The sequence below is a fragment of the Bubalus kerabau genome, chromosome 19, assembly GCF_029407905.1.
Source record: "Bubalus kerabau isolate K-KA32 ecotype Philippines breed swamp buffalo chromosome 19, PCC_UOA_SB_1v2, whole genome shotgun sequence".
NCBI classification, from domain to species: domain Eukaryota; kingdom Metazoa; phylum Chordata; class Mammalia; order Artiodactyla; family Bovidae; genus Bubalus; species Bubalus kerabau.
The window spans coordinates 18,095,935-18,123,199 of NC_073642.1; the positions used below are offsets into that span (position 1 = coordinate 18,095,935).

The window sequence follows — 27,265 nt, forward strand, 5'->3', positions numbered from 1 at the left end:
TTTTGTATTGGGTAGCCGCGCAAAGAAACTTCATGGATTTTTATTAGTTCTGTAATATGAGAAGAGCGAAAAGGGCAAAAGAGTTTTATCTAAGGAATATTTTTTGTACCTTGTGTCATATGCACCACCTCTTGCCACCCAGGATATTTGCTCTAGGTCTATTATCCAGTCCACCTTGACCAGATTTTTTTTTTTTTAATCAGTGATTTGGTCTTGACCACTCCACAAAGCTTCAAAGCAGCCAAGCCAAAATTTGTTTCCTTAGTTTCATGCTTGCCCCAAGGAGGCACAGGGGGAGAAGTTGGAGGCTGACTAATTCTGCCTCAATCATGTCTATTGTCACTGACCGAGAAGCACAATGGAAAGATTTGGGCAGATGGAATGGTTCCAGTGCATTTCCAAAGTGATTATAGCAAAGTTTCATTGGTTTTCCAGATACAAACATTTAGCTGTTAAAATAAACAAACTTCTGCATCCCTACAATTATCGCTTACCCCTGCAGATGCAGCTTAAATGAATCCCAGCTCATCTCGAATGCTGTGATGATGTCTCCAAATGAAGCTTCTTGCTATTTTAGCCAGGGGAGGAGCAACAGGCATTCAGCTGAACGTTCTTGTGACAACATCCTCTTTGCTTTCCGGTAGAAGTTTGAAGGACATTTCCAATCAGGTTAACGAGGACCTGCTGATTCAGGGCTGAAATGGGTTTGTTTACATCTTTTTACTTACCAACCCATGGAAAGCCAGTCTCCTTTATCTGCCAGCCAATCACAGCCTGACACTGTAACATCTGGCTTGAGCAGCTGCCAGGAGAGGAAGCACTCTTTCTGTCCCCTTCAGCAAGTAGCAAGGGTATGTAATTGAGAACCTGTAATTGCAAGACTGCACAGACTTTGGCAGAAATCATGAAGGTGAGAAGAGAGAGGAGATGGAACTGCAGGAGGAGCCTCTGTGTAACTTCCAAGGGAGCCCGAGGTGGAAAGAACCACACAGGGGAGAGTCGTAATTCATTTTAATCTGTGCATCTCTACAAAAGTTATTGTTAATGTGTATTCAACGATGCCTGTGCCATATTCTTTTTTTATATTAGCATTTTTAAAATTCATCTTTAATTGGAGGATAATTGTTTTATAATATTATGTTGGTCTCTACCATGTATCACCATGAATCATCCATAGGTATAAGTATGTCCCCTCCCTCTTGAACCTTCCTCCTACCTCATCCCATCCATCTAGGTTGTCACAGAGCACCAGATTTGAGCTCTTTGCATCATAACAGCAAATTCCCACTGGTTATCTATTTTACGTATGGTAATGTATATATTTGCATGCTATTCTCTCAATTGTCCCACTCTCCCCTTCCCTCACTGTGTCCACAAGTCTATTCCTTACGTCTACATCTCCACTGAGATTGTTGTTCAGTCGCCAAGTCATGTCCAACTCTTTGCAACCCCATGGACTGCCGCACGCAAGCTTCCCTGTCCCTCACCATCTCCCAGAGTTTGCCCAAGTTCATGTCCATTGCATCAGTGATGCCATCCAACCATCTCAACCTCTGTCGCCCTCTTCTCCTTCTGCCTTCAGTCTTTCCCAGCATCAGGATCTTTTCCAATGAGTTGACTGTTTGCATCAGGTGGCCAAAGTATTGGAGCTTCAGCATTGGTCCTTCCATTGAGTATTAAGGGTTGATTTCCTTTAAGATTGACTGATATGATCTCCTTGCTGTCCAAAGGACTCTCATGAGTCTTCTCCAGCACCACAGTTCAAAATTATCAATTCTTCAGTGCTCTTCCTTCTTTATGGTCCAGCTCACAATCATATTTGACTACTGGGAAGACCATAGTCTTGACTATACAGACCTTTGTCAGCAAAGTGATGACTTTGCTTTTTAACACATTGTCTAAGTTTGTCATAGCTTTCCTGCCAAGAAGCAATTGTCTTCTGATTTCATGGCTGCAGTCACCATCCGCAGTGATTTTAGAGCACAAGAAGAGGAAATCTGTCACTATTTCCACCTTTCCCCCTTCTATTTGCATGAACTAATGGGGCCGGATGCCATGATCTTAGTTTTTCTTAATATTTAGTTTTAAGCTGGCTTCACTGAGTTATGCAAGCTCCTTTGCCATGACAAGGCAGTGATCCATGAAGGGGGCATCTCCGTTACTGGCCTGCAAGTACGTTCAGCAGTACCATCTTTCTAGATTTCACATATATGCATTAATAGAGCCACTTTCTGATTAGACAAAAGTTAGGAAATGATATTTTCCCAAATTGAAATTGCAAGGAATCATTCATGGATCTGGGAGGCACTGTTTTGATTCTATGACTAAGTGTCCTCTGAGTCCAGATTTATTCTTAAGGAGGCGTGTGGCAAGTTAGGATGGAAACTGATTTGCTTCTGCATTTCTGGGAAAGCTGCCTCCCCATGGCATACTGATATGCTATTGCCTGAGTGGGAGACACATTGAAAAAGTAGCCTATTATAAATTTATCCTGTATCTTGTCAAGCACTTCCTAAGCTTTTCTCCCTTCTTTTGGGGTCTATTTCCTACAGACTCTAATGACTGTGCTACTCAGTTAAAAGTACACTATAAAATTGCTCCGAGAACATTTTCAAAGCTTCCCATGAGATCAGATAAGAATCACTGGAGGTAATTGAAGAAGTTTGAGAAGTTTCCTAGGTTGTTCTAATCTGCCTTCCCTTCTCTGCGCCCCTACACCTCTTTTAGAACCAGTGTGCTTGTGTGTTTCCTCCTGCTTATGGCTTGTAAGCTCTTGGGCAACAAACGTTGAACCTCAGGGATCTCTGAGAGCTCCTGGCAGAGAGCAGAGTGCAGGTGAGGCCATGTGCAGAGTCACAGGCAAAGCGGGCTGTGCCAAGTACAACAGTCAACGTGTCCTGAGCGAGCTGTTGGCTAATCTATTGGTGATCTTGCCAAACTCTTGATTGGCCTGATGAGAGCATGCGCAGGATAAGGACAAGAAAACAATCTTATTCTAGAAAACTGAGATTATAGTTTAGCATTTCATGGTACATTTAAAAAAATATTTATTTATTTGGCTGTGCCAGATGTTAGTTGCAGCACGTGTTATGTTTGATCACTGCAACATGTGGGATCTTTAGTTGCGTCTTGCAACTAAATATATTGAACCAGGGTCCCCTGCATTGGGAGTGCAGTCTTAGCCACTGGACCACTTGGGGAGTCTCACGGTACATTTAAAAAAATTGTTTTTAATTGGAGGATAATTGCTTTACAATGTTGTGTTGGTTACAACAATGTGAATCAGCTATGAGTATCCACATACCCCCTCCCTCCCCTTTATCTCACCCCTATGTCATTCCTGAGCACCAGGCAGGCTCCCCGTGTTATACAGCAACTTCCCACCAGCCATCTGTTTTCTACATGGTAATGTATGTATGTCAGGGCTGCTCTCTCAATCCGTCCCACCCTCTCCTCCCTCTGCTGTGTCCCCAAGTCCATTCTGTATGTCCTTATCTCTATTCCTGCTCTGCAAATAGGTTCATAAATTCTGGTTGTATCACCTCTTAGCTGGGTAACTTTGGGTGTGTTGTTTAAACCATCTGTGCCTCAGTGTTCTTTCTGAGAATTTTTTTTTTCTGAAAAAAAAAAAATTAAGTTATTATCTTCAAGCATAGTTGTGAGGATTTAAAGAGGAAAATCCATGGAAATTCTCTGGCAGTCCAGTGGTTAGGACTCTGTGCTTTCTCCATAAAGGTCACAGGTTTGATCCCTGGTTAGAGACCTAGGATCCCACAAGCCTTGTGATGTGGCAAAACAAAACAAAACAAAAAGTAGCAACAGCAACAAAAGAAGAGAGAGAGAGAGAAATCCATGTAACCTGAATTGTTAGACAAGGATCAATCAGGTATCTGTGTTTGAGGCACTATAGAGTGGTGATATAAGTATAGAGATAAGATCTAATCTCTACCTGTGTAAAGTGACAAGTCAGGAGTTCTTAACTTGAGGTTCATGGACCCTCCAGGCTGGGTAATAGAAACCAGTTCTCTAAAAATAGTGCTTGACACATAAGAAGTATTCAATTACTGTTAACTGTTTTTGAACAATTGATACTTAAAAAATATAATTGTTACTCTCTTAATGTTCAAGTGCTAAGAAATCTGATTTTTAAGTTTAAATTTTAATTTTATATCCAAGTACAATTTTTTTCTGCCCATTCTGCTCTGTAAAATTTCCATCACATTTTTAATGGAATCATCTATTTTCCCATAATTTCTATGTAACTTTGTCTTGGTTCTTGCTTCTCTGTTTCATCTCTTCTCTACTGCTTTGTCAAAGATGGTCTGTAATTTGCTATTTTGAGTGAAGATGTTCCCAACTTTCAGGTGTGAACAAAAGTATAAGAGTATGTCTTTGAGTAACCGTCAAGATAATATGGTGTCCTTTCAGTCATCTTCCTGAAGTCACAGATTTTGCTCTTTAATACTTGACATTCATTTTCATGCAGGATCACACAAGCAATTCACAAGTATATGTGTCATTTTTAATAACCTATTACAATGCATGAACAAGAAACATATTATTTTTTTTTACACTGCCAGGTCTTAAATAAGTGGTCCTTAATTTCTTTTGGATCTAGGACTTCTTTGAGGGTCTGATGAAATCAGTTATATCACCCAAGAAAAACACATATATATACAAGCATTTTTGTACAAAAAAATTCTGGTGTCTATTACCCAACATGGAGGGTCCATGAAGCTCAAGTTAAGAACTCCTGACATGTCACTTTTCTCCAGTAGAGATTAGATCTTGTCTCTATACATCTATCACAGCTCTACAGTGCCTGGCACATAGATACCTGATTGATGCTTATCTATTTGAACTTGACTTCTATGAAGGTGACTTCAAACGTCTGTCTTCAGCTAGGGGCTTTTTCTTAAGTGCCAGATACATATTCCCAACTATCTTTCCTCCTCAACCCAGTTCTCTACCTCAAAATATCTAAAATGTTAATCAGCTTTCTCTGTGAGAGTATGGATTTGGAGACAAAAATCAATCCATCTAACTCAGCTGAGGGCTTCCCTGCTGGCTCAGCAGTAAAGAATCTGCATGCAATACAGGAGATAAGTGTTCAATCCCTGGGTAAGGAAGATCCCCTGGAGAAGGAAATGGCAACTCACTCCAGTATTCTTGCCTGGGAAATCCCATGGACAGAGGAGCCTGGCAGGCTACAGTCCACGGGATCACAAAGAGTCAGACATGACTGAGCTGCTAAAGAACAACGAGAACAAATACAAGATAGCACTTGCAAAATGCCTTGTCCCATGTGGCCACTACAGAATATATTCACCTCTCCTGTTGGTATTAGCCTGTATCCATGAATCTAAGCTGGAAACTTTGTATCATTTTTCAGCTCCTTCTCTCCACTACCCTTATTTTAATTAATTATCAGATCTTAATGTTTTTACCTCCTTAATACCCTTTGTTTCATTTTCACTCTGGCCTGGTTTAAATTTTCACCATCTCTTGCTTAAATTTTAATACCAGTCTACTAATCAGCTGGGTTCTGGTTTTCCCTTCTGTCTTTCTACCAGAAGTTATTTTCCTTTGATCTGAAAGCATAGATATGAATGCATTACTCCCTTGTTTAATGGTCGTCAAGCCCTAGGTTTAGCATAAATATTCATGAGCCCAACTCAGACCTGTTGAAAGAATCTGAATCCCAGAATCCGTATAATTAACAAGGTTCCTAGGTAGTTTTGTAGATCCTCAGATTGGGAAGTGCTGGCCTAACGCAGTGTTTCTCACTTTCCCTGATTCCTCAGTAGCATTTCTTCAAATGTAAATACCTGGGCTTCCTCCCAAAGGCCAGATTCGGGAGATTTGAGACAGGTCTGGGGCCTGCACAGTCACTCCTTCCCCAAATGTCTCTGATGCAGGCGGTCTATGGAATGGTCTCCAACCTTTCTGGCACCAGGGACCAGTTTCATGGTAGACAGCTTTTCCTTGGACCAGGGTAGGGGCGATGGTTTCAAGGAGATTCAAGCACATTACATTTATTTTGCAATTTGTATGTATTATTATTACATCAGCTTCACCTCAGATCATCAGACATTAGATCTTGGAGGTTGGGAACTCCTGGTTTATAGAATCACTCTTGAGCAGCCCTGAACAAAAGGTCTAAGCTTTGGAATCACACCTAAAGCTCTTCACAAACCTTGACTTCATTTCCTCCTCCCTGCCATACATTAGACCCTCAGGAAGGCAGAATTGCATAGCAGCTAAGAGGCTGAGCACCAGCCTCACACTTCTCTGGGTTCAAATCTAGGCTTTTATGTTTACCAGGTATGTGAGCTAATTAAGTGCTTACCTGTATACACCTTAGCCTCCTCATCTTTAATTTAGAGATAATTACACAATTGCTGTTCAATTGTTCACTGACTCTTTGTGACCCCATGGACTATAGCACTCCAGGCTTTCCTGTCCTTCACTATTTCCCAGAGTTTGCTCAAACTCATGTCCATAGAGCTGGTGGTGCCATCCAACCATCTCATCCTCTGTCGTCCCCTTCGCCTTCTGCCCTCAATCTTTGCCAGCATTCGGGTCTTTTCCGATGAGTCGGCTTAGCATCAGGTGGCCAAACATTGGAGCTTCAGCCTCAGCATCTGTCCTTCCAATAACTATTCAGGGTTGATTTCCTTTACAATTGATTGGTTTGATCTCCTTGCTGTCCAAGGGATTCTCAAGAGTCTTCTCTAGCACCACAATTCAAAAGTATCAATTCTTCGGTGGTTGCCTGCCAGTTTTGTGCCAAATGTTAAATAAAGACAAACTATGCAGTTCTTCATATAATGTAGTGCATATTATACATCCTGCATAAGGACATCTATTATTATTTGCCACTCCTGATCTACACTGTGGATTTGGATGTCTGTCTTCTTTGCTTGGGCTTCCCAGGTGGTGCAATGATAAAAAAAATCTGCCTGCCAATGCAAGAGACTTAGTAGACTTGGGTTCCATCCCTGGGTGAGGAGATCCCCTAGAGTAGGAAATGGCAACCTACCCCAGTATTCTTGCCTGGGAAATCCAGTAGACACAGGAGCCTGACATGACTGAGCAACACACATACTTCTTTGTTTATATTCTTTCTTCTGACCAGTTTGCCTTCTATTTCTATATTCTTCTAGGCCGAGGATATTCATTACACCTCTTCTAACATCTTTCTTAACTCATTCTACTTCTCCAACCCCCTATTTAGATAATAATCCGTATTCCCTACTTGTGTTTTGTTAATCACATCATCGTGATTGCTGTCGCCTTTCATTACACTCATGTGTATGCTTGCCTCCCTGGCAGGGTGCTGAGACCCCTGGATCTGAACACTTTCTCATTCAACTTTGTTATCCAGGCATCTGGCACAGTCTGTTTCCCAGAGTGGGCTCGCAACAACAGTATGCTGCATGAATGAAGGTGATAAATATCTGGTGAGCTTTGGGTGTGACTCTAAAGTGCAGACCTTTTGACCAGAGCTGCTCAAGGGTGATTGTACACCTGCATCACTGGTATGGATAAAGCACTTGAGAATAGCTATTAAAATACGTTTTTAATATTATTTGGAAAATCTTTATTATAATTTTTTTCAACTTCATTCCTAGAAGTGAGATATTGTTCAGTACAATTACTCTCCATGTGTCATTTGGGACTCAAACATTCTTTCTCCTTCCTTCCGTCTTGAGGCTTGTGGATACTTGGGTCTTGGCTCTGCCTGTCTGTATTGACCCTATTCCTGTCTGCATAATTTTATTGAGCTTGAATGCTACACATAGTGCTGGTGAGCTTTGACAACATGTTTACTGCGTGGCTGATTTCCCAGTTCAAGTCTAGAAAGCCGACCTTTATAAATTTCCATATTTTCTCTCCACATTAACTGCTAGAAATTTATCTTCACTTCAACTCGTAGGGCTCAAGTATTCCTGTACATCCTTTCATGGAACCAGCTGGGATCTGTAGATATCCAATGCTCTGTGGTTTTAGCCTCTCTACTAGTCCTTGTGACCGCCTGCTGTTTCTTGCTCTGATCTGTCATCCTCTCTGACCTTTCAGAACTGTCCCCAGAGAGGATTCTATAATCAGATATGAAAAGGTAAAAAAGTCAGGTTGTAAGGAAATGGCAGCAAGGTGCAATATTTATCCAGAAACACCTTTACTCCACCTGAAATATCCTTTCTTCCTATTGTAGCCCTTTGCTTGCAAAAGGAGTTCCCTTCCTCTCAAGCCAGCTGCTCCTCAGCCTTGGGACAGCTAAAGTGAAGTCCCAGTTTTCTGATTCTGCCAGTGAACTTGACACCATTGCCAGGGAACAGAATGATGATGGAGATAATAATTAATAAATGATATGACATTATGGACTCATCAGGGACACTGTGTATTACTAAGCTGGATAGATGATGAATATGGGTCCCTTAAAGACCTCTTAGAAATCCGGACACCCATGGTAATGACATCAGCTAAACATTTGAAAAGCAAAGGCCCTTTGTTTCCATTTAAAGGGAAGTGGCTTCAATCTAAAAGGAGATGAAGGCTGAGTTGGCAAGGAAGCCCAGAGCCATGCCAGAGAACAAGGCTAATGCATTCAGGTAGCCCCTCCCTCTCATCTGTAAAGGACCCAAAGGCAGGATTTTTCCTGCAGTTGTACAAAGACTCATTGTGGATGAGTCCAACACTACCCAAATGTCATACATTGAATGCATTCTTTCTCTAAGCATGGACTTATTTATTTGGATTTAAATCCCAGGAAAGTGAGAAAAACCAGAGAAGTGCCTAATGGGATGGCATGTGTTGAACTTGCCTCATCATTGAGAGAACACTGGTTTGCGGGTGAGTCTGGTTCATGTAAAGGCTTCTCAAAAGTATCTGTATGGGTTTCAGTTTCCCCTCCTCTTCTTTTTCCTAAATGAGTGGGTTTCACCTGGTTGAAACAAATAAACACTAAACATCGTTCACTAATCCTGAACATTTTTATTCAGGTCCCAATTTGGTTTCCGGTCATATTGGCCCACAATTTTAGCTGTGGGGTTTCAACTAAACAACAGCTGGGAGTTGACAGCAAGCCAGCTGCAGCCTGCTAGAGCAAACACTTGAGCTGCTAAATGTATAAAAATGATAAAATGACTAGACATATAGGCTTCTAATTGCACCCAGCAGTCTGCAGCTGGGAAGTCACCAGGAGAAATATATTCTGTGCTGTCATCCAGCAATCATGCACTCCACCCCAACTGAAAAGCACTTCCCTTTCCCCACCCCCAAGACTGCAGCCAAAATGTGAAGTCTAGTTCCAGTTTCAGACAATGTTCGCTACTTATTGAGGAACTGACCCAGCTCCAGGCTTGTAAATCCAGTCAAAGGTGGAGCCAGGGTGATGCATCAGTTGAAATTTGACGGGGAAATGATGATAAGCTGATGCTGGAAAATAAGACTCAGATGCACATCTATGATGAGATCTATGGGGGTCACAAAAGTAGCGCCCAATGCAACAAAAAGCATATGAAGGATTCAGAGCACAGCCTCTTGTTTCTTTTCTTTGACTTTCCATGGCATCTCCTTCACTCCTGTCTCCTTTCCTCCTCTTTTCCCCCTTCCATCTGCCCTCCAGATACATGCCCTCCTTTCTTCAAACAACTGCTGTAACTCATCACTTTTCTCCATAAGGCTTGTTCCAATATTAGGGGGACATTCATCTTTCTTGAACTTCTCTCCAAGCATCAAGAAGGCAACCGTTTCCCTTATGTCAAGTATTCATGCTTTCATCTAAAGTTAATTTTCCAAACATTTGTTCTTTTTTTTTTAAGTTTAAAAAAATCTTTTTTTTTCAGATTAAAATTATTTCCATAAATAAGGATAAAGCAAACGCACTTCCTTGAGTCCATTATTTCAGGTGATTGTGATTTCCGTGAACGTTAGTGTTCCTGAGTATTATTTGAATATTTGCTTATGTACTTGTGGGAAGCTTCCCTGGTGGCTCAGATGGTATAGAATTTGCCTGCAATGCAGGAGACCCAGGTTTAATCCCTGGGTCAGGAAAAGCCTCTGGAGAAAGAAATTGCAACCCTCTCCAGTATTCTTGCCTGGAGAATTTTCTATGTGATAAGAGAATCCTATGGACAGAGGAGCCTGGTGAGCTACAGTCCATGGGGTCACAAAGAATTGGACATGACTGAGTGACTAACAGTTTCACTTTTGGCGGGAAGCTGCTATAGACTTTTCTTGGTAGGAGTTCCAGTTTTACTGAATTCTTCCCTTTCCTTTAGATATTCCACTTTCCATTCTTCATTAAAGGCTGGATCATTAGTCATTTTTTCAATGCATAATTTTCTTCCTGGCATTTTATTACCTTGATTGGAGGAAAAAGTAACCAAACTTTCATAGTTTTCTTCTGCTTGAAATTTATCTTTCAAGAGGGTTATTTCCCTGTGGATTTAAGAAAACTGAGCAATGTCTTTGTTTTCTCCTTCCCTGGAGTACTGATCTCCAACCTGTTGGACTAACTAGTCTTTTTTTTTAGCATTTATTTATTTGGCTCGCCAGGTCTTAGCTGTGGCACTCAGATCTTTAGTTGTGGCATGCAAACTCTCAGTTGCAGTGTTGGGGATCTAGTTCCCTGGCCAGGGATCAAACTTGAGCCCCCACCTTGGGAGCATGGAGCCTTAGCCACTGGACCACCAGGAAAGTCTTGGAGTAACTCGTCTCAATAGCAGAAAGGCTGAAGGGCAGTGGGGAGAGGATGTGTGACAAAGAGGTCAATAAACGAAAGTGAATCTGAACACTCTGGAACATTATCTGGCTGTGTTCTTGGGCCTGTGGCACTATATTGTCCTGGGTTGTGTACGTTTTGTACAATCAGTGCGTGTGTGCCCAGTTGTGTCTGACTCTCTGCGACCCCATGGACTGCAGCCCATCAGGGTCCTCTGTCCATGGGATTTTCCAGGCAAGAATACTGGAGTGGGTTGCCATTTCCTTTTCCAGGGGATCTTCCTGACCCAGGGATTGAACCTGCGTCTCCTGAATCTTCAGCATTGGCAGGTGGATTCTTTACCACTGAGCCTCCTGGAAAGCCATGTATTGTACTAGAGCAACAAAAAAGAAGACTTCTTCTATTTCCTTTGTATCTTGGAGGTCTTGCACGGTACCTGGTCTTTGAAATACACGTAGAAAGAGTGTTTGTGGATTGAACAGTGAATGAATGAACTCCAGTCAAATCTGGCTGAATACGTTTGTGCTAATGCCCTACATTTGTACATTTGTAACATTTTTCAAAGTGTTTCCACATATTTCATTTCCTTGATGTGACTATTAGCAAGTTGTCACCTTTTCCTGCACTTTTGTGAATGAGCCAGAAAGTCTACAAATATACAACCTATTTTAAACTAAGAATTTAACCAGAAGAGGCCATGGCATGCAAGACCGGATGCTATCCAGTCTCTGGATACCAGCAAAGAGGTATCTAGCATACCTCTTTGTTGGCCTTGAGGGGATCTAGATCAGAGGTCAGCAAAACACAACCTGTGAGCCAAATTTGGCCTGTGGTCCACTTTTGTAAATAAAGTTTTATCAGAACAGCAGCCATGATCACTCATTACCTCATGTCTTCAACAGCTTTCTGACTACTAGACAGAGGTGGAGAGTGTGAGAGGTGGTTAGGCCCTCCTGCTGCTGCTAAATCATTTCAGTCGTGTCCGACTCTGTGCGACCCCATAGATGGCAGCCCACTAGGCTCCTCTGTCCCTGGGATTCTCCAGGCAAGAATACTGGAGTGGGTTGCCATTTCCTTCTCCAATGCATGAAAGTGAAAAGTGAAAATGAAGTCGCTCGGTCGTCCCCGACTCTTAGCGACACCAAGGACTGCAGCCTACCAGGCTCCTCCATCCATGGGATTTTCCAGGCAAGAGTACTGGAGTGGGGTGCCATTGCCTTCTCCGTTAGGCCCTTCAGGTCTATGCTATTTACTCTCTGAGACTTGGCAGAAACATTTTGTTGACGGCTGGTCTAGATTTTAATAACTGCAGGATACACGAGTCACTTTGAAGGATGTCAAAGAAGATAGGGGGAATTCTATCGACCTTTGGAACCCCTCCGGATTGTTGAGTGATATTTCTGACCTATGATCTAATAATACATTTAAAAAGAAAGATCAGCAAGTAAGCACGAGAAAGTAAAGAATGAACAGCAAGAAATCATCCATTTCAGTCAATTTTTGGACAACGACACTCTGGGATATACAGGGTTTTTCACTCAGGTCTGTTGTGATATCTCAAAAAGCTCGGTGTGAGGCACTTCCGCTGTTCCACACGGCAGCTGTGACGTCCCAGTGAGCCATCCCAGTCCCCTTCTTATCTCACACTTTCTGTTATCTTTACCCCTGAGCAGTCACTCCAGATGCCTGCTGAAAGTAACCTAATTAGATATGGGTGCCTCTCTTCCCCTTGCTCGCCTGTGGAGTAGGGGCAAGCTGCCTTCACTCTTGAGAACTTAATTTTTTTTTTTCTCAGTGGATTCCTCAGTAGACTGAACATATGGGACCTCTCACACCTGTAGGCACTGTAGCAATTTTCCTCGGATGAGTCCATTTGTAACCCTCTGCTCAGTTACACCAAAGGGTTCCTCTTTTCTTTCTCTCTCCCTTCTTTTTTTTGTAATCTCTGAAAGATTTTGTCACTTGCAGGGCTAAGAAGTCATAAGCTATGTGGCTAGCTGTGGGGAAACTTTTGCATGTGGACAATTTTTTTGACTTTGATAAATCTCAATGAATTTTTCTAAAGGCAGCTGCTTTTTATTTATCTGCATGACAACGCTAATATTCTAGAACAAGTCCAACTTGAGAATTTACAATTTACCTCTTTATCTTGGCAGCTTCATTTAGCTTTACTGTTTTTTTTTTTTTTTTAAATCACTGAGTTAATTACTGGGTTATAGATAAAGAAACTGACTGCAAAGTGATTAAGTGACTTTCAGATCAGAGTTAAATCTTGCAAATAGAGAGAATACGGAAATATCCTTTCTCAGAGGCATCTGCTATATTAAAATTACACAGACTTTGGGATAAGAGGACCTGGGTTCTAAGCACAGCTTCATCAATGACAAACTCTAAGGCTGTGGCTGATTTGCTCCGTAACTTCTCTGAGCCTGTTTCCTCTTGTATGAAATCTGGCTGCTTACAGTATTGTGCTCCTCACTGGATTTGAGCACACATGCTCAGTCACTCAGACATGTCTGGCTCTTTGTGACCCCATGGACTGTAGCCCACCAGGCTTCTCTGTTGGTGGGATTTTCCCAGGCAAGAATACTGATATGGGTTGGCATTTCCTTCTCCAGGGTATCTTCCCGACCAGGGATTGAACCTGCAGCTCCTAGTAGGAAAATGCTTTACTGCTGAGTCACCTTGGAAGCTCTCACTGAATTTAATTCTGTTCTATTCAATGTGACATTTCTTTGAGCATATACTCCTTCTAGGCGCTTTGCCTAGCACTGTAGTTATGCATGAGAGGGTAACAGGCAGAAAGGCTAGGGGTCTCCAGATGGAAGAAATAGACTGCAAGAGTCAGATGTTTTTTTATCTCTCTCTTAAGTGGCAGGAGGAAACAAATTACAAGTATCAGATATTTCCCCCTTCTCTATACACATTTAAAAAGAGGTTTCTTTTAAAATTCCGTGTTGCCATGATGACACCTGGTTCCACCTGAACTGAACTTTTCTCAAACCTTGAGCTAACCAGTGCATTTTTCTTACAGAAATGTTTTTCTTAAGCTATGACAATGAACTGTGTATTTACCCTAGACTCTGTCTTTCTTCAAGTTGGTTCTGCTTAAGACTCAGAACCTATAAGGGCTCAACAAACCAGTATGTTTTACTCATACATTACTCACCTACTCTAAGTTACATCATCTATGTTAGCATCACTATGAACAAAGCTAGTGGCGGTGTCTCATGATGTACTCTGCATATAAGTTAAATAAGCAGGGTGACAATATACAGCCTTGACGAACTCCTTTTCCTATTTGGAACCAGTCTATTGTTCCATGTCCAGTTCTAACTGTTGCTTCCTGACCTGCATACAAATTTCTCAAGAGGCAGGTCAGGTGGTCTGGTATTCCCATCCCTATCAGAATTTTCCACAGTTTATTGTGATCCACACAGTCAAAGGCTTTGGCATAGTCAATAAAGCAGAAATAGATAGTGGTCCCCATAAATTTGAGGTTCTTAATTTCGTTGTGGAAGAATTTAGAGACAAAGTGATAGGTAACAAGTAGATTTATGTAGAGAGAAATATACTCCACAGATAATATGTGCCATCTCAGAATGTGTGATCTCTCAAAATGTCGCATGGTTAGTTTTGATGGGCTGCGTAATTTTATAGGTTAATAAATAGGAAGATTATTCCAATTATTTGGGGAAATGGGCAGAGATTTCCAGGAATTGGGCCACTGCCCACTTTTTGGCCTTTTATGGTTGGCCTCAGAACTATCGTGGTGCTGGAGAGTGTGCCATTTAGCATGCTAATATATTATAGTGAGTGTATAATGAGATTCAAAGCCTAGTGGAAGTCAAATTTTCTACCATTTTGGATCCATTTGGTCCCAATCAGTTTTTGCTGTGTCCTTTGGCTATTTCATTCTTTAAAGGCTGTGCCCTGCCCCCTTCCCTCTTGTTTCAGTAGTATGTGGCAGGGTATGTGGTTGGAGATACATTTAGGAACCAGGACATGAAGCGCCTTGTAAGATTTGTCAAGAAGTCCCAACTTAATCCAAAGGGCTCTGGGGAACCAGTGATGTTTCCAGGCAGGGAAGTAACACAATGGTGCATATTCGATTAAACATTATTTGTGGGGGTTCTTCCTCAAGGACAGCCAGTTTTAAAGCTATATAATAATGTTTTCAGCTTCCAATGAAAGGGTTATAGCAGATCTGTGACAAGAGTCAGAGAGAAGGACAGAAGTCATAAATATTATCATTAGGGGGAGAGAAGTTGATTGGATGTGGTCAGTGAAGAAGAAGGGTATATCTATACTGGTCATAAGCTCAACTAACATGAGTAAAAGCATTGTGCAAACTATAAATCGCACACGTGAATGCTAAGTTTCTTCAGTCATGTCTGATTCTGTGTGGCCCTATGGCCTGCAGCCTGCCAGGCTCCTCTGTCCATGGGGTTCTCCAGGCATGAATACTGGAGTGGATTGCCATTTCCTCCTCCAAGGGATCTTCCCAACACAGCGACTGAGCCCACATCTCCTGCATTGGCAGGTGAATTCTTTACCACTGGGACAACTGGGAAGCAGAATGAGACTGTATGACATGCTAAATCTGGACTTTGATAAAAGCAATGAGAAACTATCCAAATGAGTTTTTAAGCAAGTATGGGTTAAGATAAAACTATGTATTTTAGAAAAATCATTTTGATGCCACTATGGAGAGGATGAAGAAGATGAAAGAAGAGGGAGGGGACGTATGTACACCTATGGCTAATTTGGGCTTCCCTGGTGGCTCAATTGGTAAAGAATCTGCCTGCAATGCAGGAGACCTGGCTTCAATCCCTGGCTTAGGAAGATCCCCTGGAAGAGAGCATGGAAACCCACTCCGGTATTCCTGCCTGGAGAATCCCCACGGACAGAGGAGCCTGGCAGGCTGCAGTCTATACGGTTGCAAAGAGTCAGACACGACTGAACGAATAAGCACAGCATGTGGCTTATTCATGTTGTTGTATGACAGAAATCAAACCAATATTGTAAAGCACTCATCAATAAATTAAAAATAAATAAGTACAATTGAAAAAAAAAAAGATTGGAAGAAGGCAGTTTCTAGGTAAGGCATAGTAGAAGCATGGACTAGTGTGGTAGAAGTGGAGATGAAGCAGGACTAACATTTAAGAGAGTAGAAATAACAAGCTGACCAGGGATTGTAGGGAGAGAAGGATATGAGGAATTACTTCATTTTCTGTCTGGCCATTGTGGAGAGAGCAGAACTAAAGATGGAGACTATAAGTAGAGGAGTTAGAGAGGAAGAAAGAGCTTGAGGGAGGGGCCTGGAGAGACATTTAGAAGGCATGTGGAGCAAGATTCATGGGTAGAATGTGGATGACGTGCAAGGGAGAGAAACTGAGGATGCCTCGAATATTCAAAAGGATGATGGCTTCATTTTTAAAGCAGGATAACCTTTCATCAGGTGGAGTCTCCTGGCCCCTTGAGAATCAGGAGAGTGCCTTGAACCCACCTTCCTAATTTATAGAAGTTTGAAAGTTTCCCAATATGTCCAAGATTTCATGATGCTTCAGTTCTCAGGATTTCTTGAGTCTACACACTTTGTTCTGTAGAAATGAATTTTTACACAATATTTAGCCACATGTAAAACTATTCCTTTCACTTGTAAAAACACACTCTCCCTATTGCCCTCACACACTCACACACACACACACACACACACGCACTTACAGGCAGAGTAGCTGCTCACTGACACCCCAGCCCTTGGGACCTTGAGGCAGGAGGTGAGGGGTGGGGAAGCATCACTCTTTACTCCAAGCATTTATTGAGTATTTCTTATACAAAATATATCAGTTACTGGCTGTAGAAGGACTGGAGAAGGCAATGGCACCCCGCTCCAGTACTCTTTCCTGGAAAATCCCATGGACAGAGAAGCCTGGTAGGCTGCAATCCATGGGGTCACGAAGAGTCGGACACAACTAAGTGACTTAGCAGCAGCAGCAGCAGCAGCAGTAGAAGGATTACGGACTTCCCAGGTGGCACTAGTGGTAAAGAACCCTCCTACCAATGCAGGAGACATAAGAGATGCAGGTTTGATCTCTGGGTCCAGAAGATTCCCTGAAGGAGGGCATGGCAAACCACAGTATTCTTGCCTGGAGAATCCCATGGACAGAGAGCCTGGCAGGTTATGGTTCATAGGTTCATGAAGAGTCAGACACATTGGAGCAAATTAGCACACACGTAGATGGATTATAATTGACCACTGTGTGGTAAATACAGGACAGGGTTGGTGCAGGGGTCATGTTAATAACAGAGGAGGACTGGTTTTGTTATAAGTCAGTTTCATTTGACATGCCTATGGGACATCAAGGTCATTCCTGTGGTTACAGGTAATCTCACTCCTCCTAGAAGATGCTTCCTATAAAGAGTTCAGTTCAGTCACTCAGTCTTCTCTGACTTTTAAGACCCCTAGGACTGCAGCACACCAGTCCTCCCTGTCCATCACCATCTCCCAGAGTTTACTCAAACTCATGTCTATGGAGTCGGTGATGCCATCCAACCGTCTCATCCTCTGTCATCCCCTTCTCCTCCCGCCTTCAATCTTTCCCAGCATCAGGGTCTTTTTAGATGAGTTAGCTCTTCGCATCAGGTGGCCAAACTATTGGAATTTCAGCTTCAACATCAGTCCTTCCAATGAACACTCAGGACTGATTTCCTTTAGGATGGACTGGTTGGATCTCCTTGCAGTCCAAGGGACTCTCAAGAGTCTTCTCCAGCATTACAGTTCAAAAGCATCAATTCTTTGGTGTTCATCTTTCTTTATAGTCCAACTCTCACATCCATACATGACCACTGGAAACCATAGTCTTGACTAGATGGACATTTGTTGGCAAAGTAATGGCTCTGCTTTTTAATATACTGTCTAGGCTAGTCATAACTTTCCTGCCAATTTTAATTTCATGGCTGCAATCACCATCTGCAGTGATTTTGGAGCCCAGAAAAATAAAGTCTGACACTGTTTCCCCATCTATTTGCCATGAAGTGATGGGACCAGATGCCATGATCTTAGTTTTCTGAATGTTGAGCTTTAAGCCAACTTTTTCACTCTCCTCTTTTACTTTCATCAAGAGGCTCTTTAGTTCTTCTTCACTTTCTGCCATAAGGGTGGTGTCATCTACATATCTGAGGTTATTGATATTTCTCCCAGCAATCTTGATTCCAGCTTGTGCTTCATCCAGCCCAGCATTTCCCATGATGTACTCTGCATATGAGTTAAATAAGCAGGGTGATGATATATAGCCTTGATGTACTTACTCCTTTTCCTATTTGGAACCAGTCTGTTGTTCCATGTCCAGTTTTAACTGTTGCTTCCTGACCTGCATACTCATTTCTCAAGAGGCAGGTCAGGTGGTCTGGTATTTCCATCTGTTTCAGAATTTCCCAGTTTATTGTGATCCACACAGTCAAAGGCTTTGGCATAGTCAATAAAGCAGAAATAGATGTTTTTCTGGAACTGTCTTGATTTTTTGATGATCCAGAGGATTTTGGAAATTTAATTTCTGGTTCCTCTGCCTTTTTGAAAGGCAGCTTGAACATCTACAATTTCACAGTTCATGTATTGTTGAAGCTTGGCTTGGAGAATTTTGAGCATTACTTTACTAGCATGTGAGATGAGTGCAATTGTGTGGTAGTTTGAACATTCTTTGGCTTTGACTTTCTTAGGGATTGGAATGAAAACTGACCTTTTCCAGTCCTGTGGCCACTGCTGAGTTTTCCAAATTTGCTGGCATATTGAGTGCAGCACTTTCAGAGCATCATCTTTTAAGATTTGAAATAGCTCAACTGGAATTCCATCACCTCCACTAGCTTTGTTTGTAGTGATGCTTTCTAAGGCCCACTTGACTTCACATTCCAGGATATTTGGCTCTAGATGAGTGATCACACCATCATTATTATCTGGGTCATGAAGATCTTTTTTTGTCCAGTTCTTCTGTGTATTCTTGCCACCTCTTCTTAGTATCTTCTGCTTCTGTTAGGTCCCTACCATTTCTGTTCTTTGTTGAGCCCGTCTTTGCATGAAATGTTCCCTTGGTATCTCTAATTTTCTTAAGGAGATCTCTAGTCTTTCCCATTCTATTGTTTCCCTCTATTTCTTTTCATTGATGGCTGAGGAAGGCTTTCTTTATCTCTTCTTGCTATTCTTCCGAACTCTGCATTCAAATGGGAATATCTTTCCTTTTCTCCTTTGCTTTTCACTTCTCTTCTTTTCCCAGCTATTTGTAAGGCCTCCTCAGACAGCCATTTTGCTTTTTTGCATTTCTTTTTCTTGGGGATGGTCTTGATCCCTGTCTCCTGTACAATGTCAGGAACCTCATCCCATAGTTCATCAGGCACTCTATCTATCAGATCTAGTCCCTTAAATCTATTTCTCTCTTCCACTGTGTAATCATAAGGGATTTGATTTAGGTCATACCTGAATAGTCTAGTGGTTTTCCCTACTTTCTTTAATTTAAGTCTGAATTTGGCAATAAGGAGTTCATGATCTGAGCCACAGTCATCTCCCACTCTTGTTTTTGCTGACTGTATAGAGCTTCTCCATCTTTGGCTGTGGAGAATATAATTAATCTGATTTTGGTGTTGACCATCTGGTGATGTCCATGTGTAGAGTCTTCTCTTGTGTTGTTGGAAGGGGGTGTTTGCTAGGACCAGTGTGTTCTCGTGGCAAAACTATGAAGTGTAGTTTATAGTCACACCTAAAGGACGTTGACTGTTGAGTACGGTTTTTCCCCCTCCTCCATTTGTTTTTCCCAGGCTGGTTTTATAGACTCTACAGGATAGTGCTATGCTGGAGGGTTTATGTTTGAGTTTGGGGTTGAGGATATCAGTGTGTCGTAGTGGGCTGTTAAGAAGGAGACTGAGGTTCTAATGCAGGGAAGGTCATTTAAGCAATTAAAATTCCCAGTTCTGTTGTCACAGGCTGCACTTTTATCCTCCTAGCTGTCTCAAAGGTCTATGTCATTGATCACAAAGTTAAACAGATATGACCCCCAAAAATCTATCACCACCATGGGAATGTCAGCCTGCCACTGCATCAGTGCACTCATTAGCCGTGAAAATTCTTGAGTGTTGGCCCGATTCTTATGGCTGGGGTAACAGGGTCAGGAACATTTTACTGGGGAGTGGGGGGAGTGGAAGCAACTCATGAAAGCTAGTTTAAGTCAAAATGAGTCTCAATGCTTATTTATCAGAAAAATACAAGGGGAAATTAGACTTTATCTCCTCTTCCTTCCTTCTGTTTTCAGTTATGCTTCTTAGATGGTAGAAGATGATTACCACAAGCATCAACTTTATATAGACTTTTGGTTCTCAGGGTTTCTAGATAGGGTTCTTATGCCATGACAGTTTCAACAGTAGTCCTGGAGAAAGCTTTGATGGACACAGCTTGAGTCATTTGCATTTCCATAATTGAATCAGTGTGTATGAGGGGATGTGACATGCTGATTGGTTATACCAGGTCATTTCTTCACTGGCCTTGAAGAAATAATGGTTCACCCAACACATACGGGATTTATGCTTGGTAGTCTGATAAGTAGGATCCAGCCCTGGTAGAAGTGGGATCCAATATTTGCACCTTACTCAGCATCTGAAAGGAGAAGGCAATGGCACCCCACTCCAGTACTCTTGCCTGGAAAATCCCATGGACAGAGGAGCCTGGTGGGCTGCAGTCCATGGGGTCTCGAAGAGTCGGACATGACTGAGCGACTTCGCTTTGACTTTTCACTTTCATGCTTTGGAGAAGGAAATGGCAACCCATTCCAGTGTTCTTGCTGGGAGAAGCCCAGTGATGGGGGAGCCTGGTGGGCTGCCCTCTATGGGGTTGTACAGAGTTGGACACGACTGAAGTGACTTAGCAGTAGCAGCATCTGTAAAATCTTGTCTTAGGCACCAGATCATATCCCCAAGCAGCTTATTGGGATCCAGCAGTGAGACCCTTTACAGATACTGCGGTGTCAGAACTAGCTGAGTATAGACGTCAGCACTGCATGGCTGTGGCTGTAGGATCTCATCATCTTCCTCAGTTAATTATTTTATTTGGAACTGTTCTTGGTTTTTAACAATACATAGTTTGTTCTTTACTTCTTTACTTTTTTAAATATCTTTACTGATATTTAAAAAAATAAGTCATAATAATTCTCATTTGATGTAAATATAGCAGAATTACTCATGTGTCTGTTTTACTTGTTTTAAGAAATAATTCAGACATAAATAATGCATAGAGAATAATGTAAGGAACAAACATAAAGCTAATGTAATGCTATTTAATGAATTTTAACACTTTTATATATTTGCATCAGGGTTTATGTTTAAACAAAAACAATATTTTGGATAAGGGTTAAAGCCCTCTTGTATCCAGTCAAATTTAATTTCTATCCTTTCTTCTCCAAAGTTATGACTATCCCAAATATAATGTTGGTCTATCATCTATCTATATATCTGTCTATCATCTACCTATTTTGCTTTAAGGTTTTCTCTTTGCTTTCTTTGTGTAATTTCTCTATGCCTGTGTATGGCTAATTTGGGCTTCCTGGTGACTCAGATGGTAAAGAGTCTGCCTGCAATGTTGAAGACCCCAGGTTCAATCTCTGGGTCTGGAAGATCCCTGGAGAAGGAAATAGCTACCCACTCTAGTATTCTTGCCTGGAGAATTCCATGGACGGAAGGGCCTGGTGGGCTACAGTCCATGGAGTTAAAAAGAATCAGACTTGACTCCGTGACTAACACTATCACTTTCATTTCGTGGCTAATTTACACTGTGTTTATAAAAAGTGATAATTAAAGTTCCCCATTAATTAAAAGCACACACACACAAGTAGAAAAACTACTCTAAAATTTTAAAACATCAAAAACAAAAACGGCACCTGTAATATAACTTTTTTTAGTGAGCCATGGCTTTTGTATGAAATGTTCCTTTGGTATCTCTGATTTTCTTGAAGAGATCTCTCGTCTTTCCCATTCTGTTGTTTTCCTCTATTTCTTTGCATTGATCGCTGAAGAAGGCTTTCTTATCTCTTCTTGCTATTCTTTGGAACTCTGCATTCAGATGTTTATATCTTTCCTTTTCTCCTTTGCTTTTCACTTGTCTTCTTTTCACAGCTATTTGTAAGGCCTCCCCAGACAGCCATTTTGCTTTTGTGCATTTCTTTTCCATGGGGATGGTCTTGATCCCTGTCTCCTGTACAATGTCAGGAACCTCATCCCATAGTTCATCAGGCACTCTATCTATCAGATCTAGTCCCTTAAATCTATTTCTCACTTCCACTGTATAATTATAAGGGATTTGATTTAGGTCATACCTGAATGGTCTAGTGGTTTTCCCTACTTTCTTCAATGCAGAAGATATTAAGAAGAGATGGCAAGAATACACAGAAGAACTGTACAAAAAAGATCTTCATGACCCAGATAATCAGGATGGTGTGATCACTGACCTAGAGCCAGACATCCTGGAATGTGAAGTCAAGTGGGCCTTAGAAAGCATCACTACGAACAAAGCTAGCGGAGGTGATGGAATTCCAGTTGAGCTATTCCAAATCCTGAAAGATGATGCTGTGAAAGTGCTGCACTCAATATGCCAGCAAATTTGGAAAACTCAGCAATGGCCACAGGACTGGAAAAGGTCCATTTTCATTCCAATCCCAAAGAAAGGCAATGCCAAAGAGTGCTCAAACTACCACACAATTGCACTCATCTCACACGCTAGTAAAGTCATGCTCAAAATTCTCCAAGCCAGGCTTCAGCAATATGTGAACCATGAACTTCCTGATGTTCAAGCTGGTTTTAGAAAAGGCAGAGGAACCAGAGATCAAATTTCCAACATCTGCTGGATCATGGAAAAAGCAAGAGAGTTCCAGAAAAGCATCTATTTCTGCTTTATTGACTATACCAAAGCCTTTGACTGTGTGGATCGCAATCAACTGTGGAAAATTCTGAAAGAGATGGGAATACCAGACTACCTGACCTGCCTCTTGAGAAATTTGTATGCAGGCCAGGAAGCAACAGTTAGAACTGGACATGGAACAACAGACTGGTTCCAAATAGGAAAAGGAGTACGTCAAGGCTGTATATTGTCACCCTGCTTATTTAACTCATAGGCAGAGTACATCATGAGAACCGCTGGACTGGAAGAAACACAAGCTGGAATCAAGATTGCCAGGAGAAATATCAATAACCTCAGATATGCAGATGACACCACCCTTATGGCAGAAAGTGAAGAAGAACTAAAAAGCCTCTTGATGAAAGTGAAAGTGGAGAGTGAAAAAGTTGGCTTCAAGCTCAACATTCAGAAAACGAAGATCATGGCATCTGGTCCTATCACTTCATGGGAAATAGATGGGGAAACAGTGGAAACAGTGTCAGACTTTATTTTTCTGGGCTCCAAAATCACTGCAGATGGTGACTGCAGCCATGAAATTAAAAGACGCTTACTCCTTGGAAGGAAAGTTATGACCAACCTAGAGAGCATATTCAAAAGCAGAGAGATTACTTTGTCAACAAAGGTCCGTCTAGTCAAGGCTATGGTTTTTCCTGTGGTCATGTATGGTTGAGGGTTGGACTGTGAAGAAGGCTGAGCATCAAAGAATTGATGCTTTTGAACTGTGGTGTTGGAGAAGACTCTTGAGAGTCCCTTGGACTGCAAGGAGATCCAACCAGTCCATTCTGAAGGAGATCAGCCCTGGGATTTCTTTGGAAGGAATGATGCTAAAGCTGAAACTCCAGTACTTTGGGCACCTCATGTGAAGAGTTGACTCATTGGAAAAGACTCTGATGCTGGGAGGGATTGGGGGCAGGAGGAGAAGGGGATGACAGAGGAGGAGATGGCTGGATGGCATCACTGACTCGATGGACATGAGTCTCAGTCAACTCCAGGAGTTGGTGTTGGACAGGGAGGCCTGGCATGCTGCAATTCATAGGGTTGCAAAGAGTTGGACACGACTGAGCGACTGATCTGATCTGATCTGATGGCTTTTGTAAGATGTTTATTTAAAAAAAAATTCCCACTGTGATTGTGATCTGTCAGTTTCTGCTTTTAAATATTTTGCTTTTGTATTTTGAAGTGATGCTGTTAAGGGTACAGACATTCATGGTGGTGAGAATATCTTAGTGCAGTGTTCCTTTAAGGATTATATTGTGTTTCTCTTCATTCACATTAATAAATTAGACAAATCTCTAATAACTACTACTACACAATAATTATTTGTCTAATTTACTAGTCTTTTTTTCTATGTAGTTTTGAACTTGCTGATCATTTTTCTTTACCATTTCATTATTTTTTTTACTCCCTTCTTTGTGTATTCCATTCATTTTTCTCTGAACTTACTCCATCCTCCTCCTACACCCTTAACCTTTGATTTCAACAAATCTGTTTTTATTTTGACTCACCTTGTTTTTTAAAGTATAACTTTACAAAAGATTTTTGGCAAGCATTATTATATTTGTATGTAGTTTATAATTTACATAATCATTTCTTTAACCCATGAATTGATTAGATTCTATTTTTAGGTGTCAGATATTAGAGGTGGTTATCACTGTTGGTATAATTTGTTTTGTAAATTATAATTTGATGTTAGTTTTCCATTCCATTGTGACTCAGTTCCATTGTGGTCAGGGAAACTGGACTCTGTGAAGGTAACTTTTTAATATTTATTGAGATTTCTTTGTGACATAGTTCCTGACAAATTTTTATAGATATTCAACATTTTGCATAAAGATGGGCATAATCTCTCTTGGAAACATAATTATTTAAGAACAAGCTTTTATCACGCTATTTTAATTTTATCCACCTATTTTCTCTTCTTCCATTTGATCTGCTTTTTTTTTAAGTTTATTTAAAAAATATTAGTTGTTCTTGTACCTATTTTATCCTATTCAATGTTTTTGCCTCAAACACTCTTCCCCATCACAGTATTAGTATTGCTAAGTCAGACAAAAATAGTGATCCTTTTTTTTCACATAATTTTTATTTTTAATCTTTCTCTGGTAATTTCTTTTAAGTGTTCATCTTCTAAAGATTATATAGCAGATTTTTTCCTTTGGGTTGTTTGGTTTTAGAAAATTCAATAGATAGTATTGCCTTTTAATAGGTTATTTAATTTTTTATTTAATCTGAGCACTGATCAGTTTCAAGAGCACTGATCAGTTTCAATTAATTCCTTCAATCTTACCTTGAACTATCTATTGAACATTTTTTATTTGCTTACTTTTTAAAATCTCACATTTCCTACTTCTGTTAGCTTGTAAAATTTAAAATATTCCTTTATTTTTCCCCTTTTCCAGGCTGTAAACTACTAATTATATTTTTATTGTGCTTGTAAATTTCTCCTAGTTAAAAAAAATATTGATGTGCATGGAGAAGGGGGGCTTCCCTGGTGGCTCAGCTGGTAAAAAATCTGTCTGCAATGTGGGAGAACTGGGTTTGGACCTGGATTGGGAAGATCCCCTGGAGAAGGGAATGATTACCCACTCCAGTATTCTAGCCTGAAGAATTCCATGGATATTATAGTCCGTGGAGTTGCGAGAAGTCGGACACCACTGAGTGACTTTCACTTGGATGACATGGAGAAGGAAATAGCAATCCTCTCCAGCATTCTTGCCTGGGAAATCCTATGAACAGAGGAGCCTGGCAGGCTACAGTCCATGGGGTATCAAAAAGGTTGGACATGACTTAGTGACTAAACAAACTGATGCAGATAGGTCCCAGGTACACTTCATCCAGCCTCCCCCAATGGTAACATCTTGGAAAACTCTAGTACATCATCACACCAGGCTATTGACAAATATATAGACAGAACAGATAGACAGATTGATAGATATACAGTTGGCATACAGGAAATTGCACAGAAAAAAAATTCATTTATCACAGAATTAACATTCATGTGATTGCCATACAAGAAATAAAACATTTGCAATGTTTCAAAATCACAAAGTATTAATATATTTTTAAAGGTAAATCTTTAGAGTTAATTAAGTTTCTTAAATTAGCTAAAGTTATGCAGTATCTCTATACTTTCTCCAGTGAGATGAGGACATTAGCAAACCAAACTAGTCATTAAACTCTTTCCCACCTTCTTTGATGTTGTTTTAATTTTAGTTTTACTTATTCGAGAGTGAAATTCAGCTATTTGAATCTGGCAAGTTGCATAAATTTGCCAATTGTATCTTACTGTGTATTTGTTTTTGTTGTTGCTGTTATTATTATTGTTTGTTTTGTACTAAAATACAGCTTATAGTGGCTCTTTCCATACTGATTAATGGAAATCATAAATCAGTATGAGCTTACTGATTTATCATAAATCAGCTTACTGAAGTGTAAGCTTCATTTTATGTCTGTAAATGGCTTCACTTCATTTTCACTTGAATGATACTTTATCCAGATATAAAATTCTTGTTTGACTATTGTGTTCCCTCACCTTTTTGAAATGTTTTCTCTGTTGGCTTCAGGTTTTTATTATTAATAAAGTTAAAATTATTCACAATATAATTACTATTCCTTTGAAGGAAATTTATCTTTTTCATTTGATAGTTTTAAGACCATTTCCTTTTATTTTCATTGCATGAAATAGCAGTGTTATCTGATCTTTAGTATCACATTGCATACTAACCCTGGCTGTGCCTGATGTCCCTATGTTTGACACCTGAATAGTTTAATCATTGAGAATAAATCTTTAGCCTTCAGACATAAAGAAGGAAGGAAGACTGTTTAGTTATACAACCTGGGACATGGATCTGAGGACCTGATTTCTTTTTGTAAAAACTTTCAACCAATACCGTGTTTCGACAATTTCTCTATGTCTCACAGTCAGAGACACTTAAAAAATTTTTTTAATTGGAGGATAATTGCTTTACAATGTTGTATTGTTTTTTGCCATACATCAACATGAATCAGCAATAGGTATACATACGTCACCTCTCTTTTGAACCACCCTCCCACCCCTAACCCTATCCCACCTATCTAGGTTGTCACAGAGCATTGGGTTGACAGCAAATTCCCAATGGCTGTATATTTCACATGTGTTAATGTATATGTTTCAATGCTACTCTCTCAACTAGTCCCACTCTTTCCTTCCCCCACTGTGTCCACAAGTCTGTTCTGCATCTCAGAGACACATTTTACACTCAATTTCTGATTTTTTTTTCCTGTTGTAATTTGGCTTACTTGCTTTTGGTATATAAGTTTGAGAAATCTCTGATCTGTTAAATCACATACCACCAGACCATCTGCTTTCCATCTCTCAATATTTAGATATTTCTTGCCTGTTGTCATCTCCTCTCCTACTTTCTGTAAGTTTGAAGATTTATAGCTATTTTTAAATCCTTTACAGTAATTTTAGGGGGGTATTCTTGAAGATATAATGGGTGGATGCATATATTCAATCTTCTGTGTTTAAACAAAAATTCTTCCCATTAAGATTTTGCAGACACTGGAAATTCTATTAACAGATGATAGAGTCCTTCATTTCATAATTAGAAAAATCCCAGTGAGAC

The 27,265-nt window shown here is 40.7% G+C and overlaps 1 pseudogene; it reads left to right on the forward strand.

Annotated features, from left to right (window-relative positions):
• Positions 1-27,265, forward strand: part of LOC129634365 (inositol polyphosphate 1-phosphatase-like) — a 77,921-nt pseudogene that overhangs the window by 9,298 nt on the left and 41,358 nt on the right.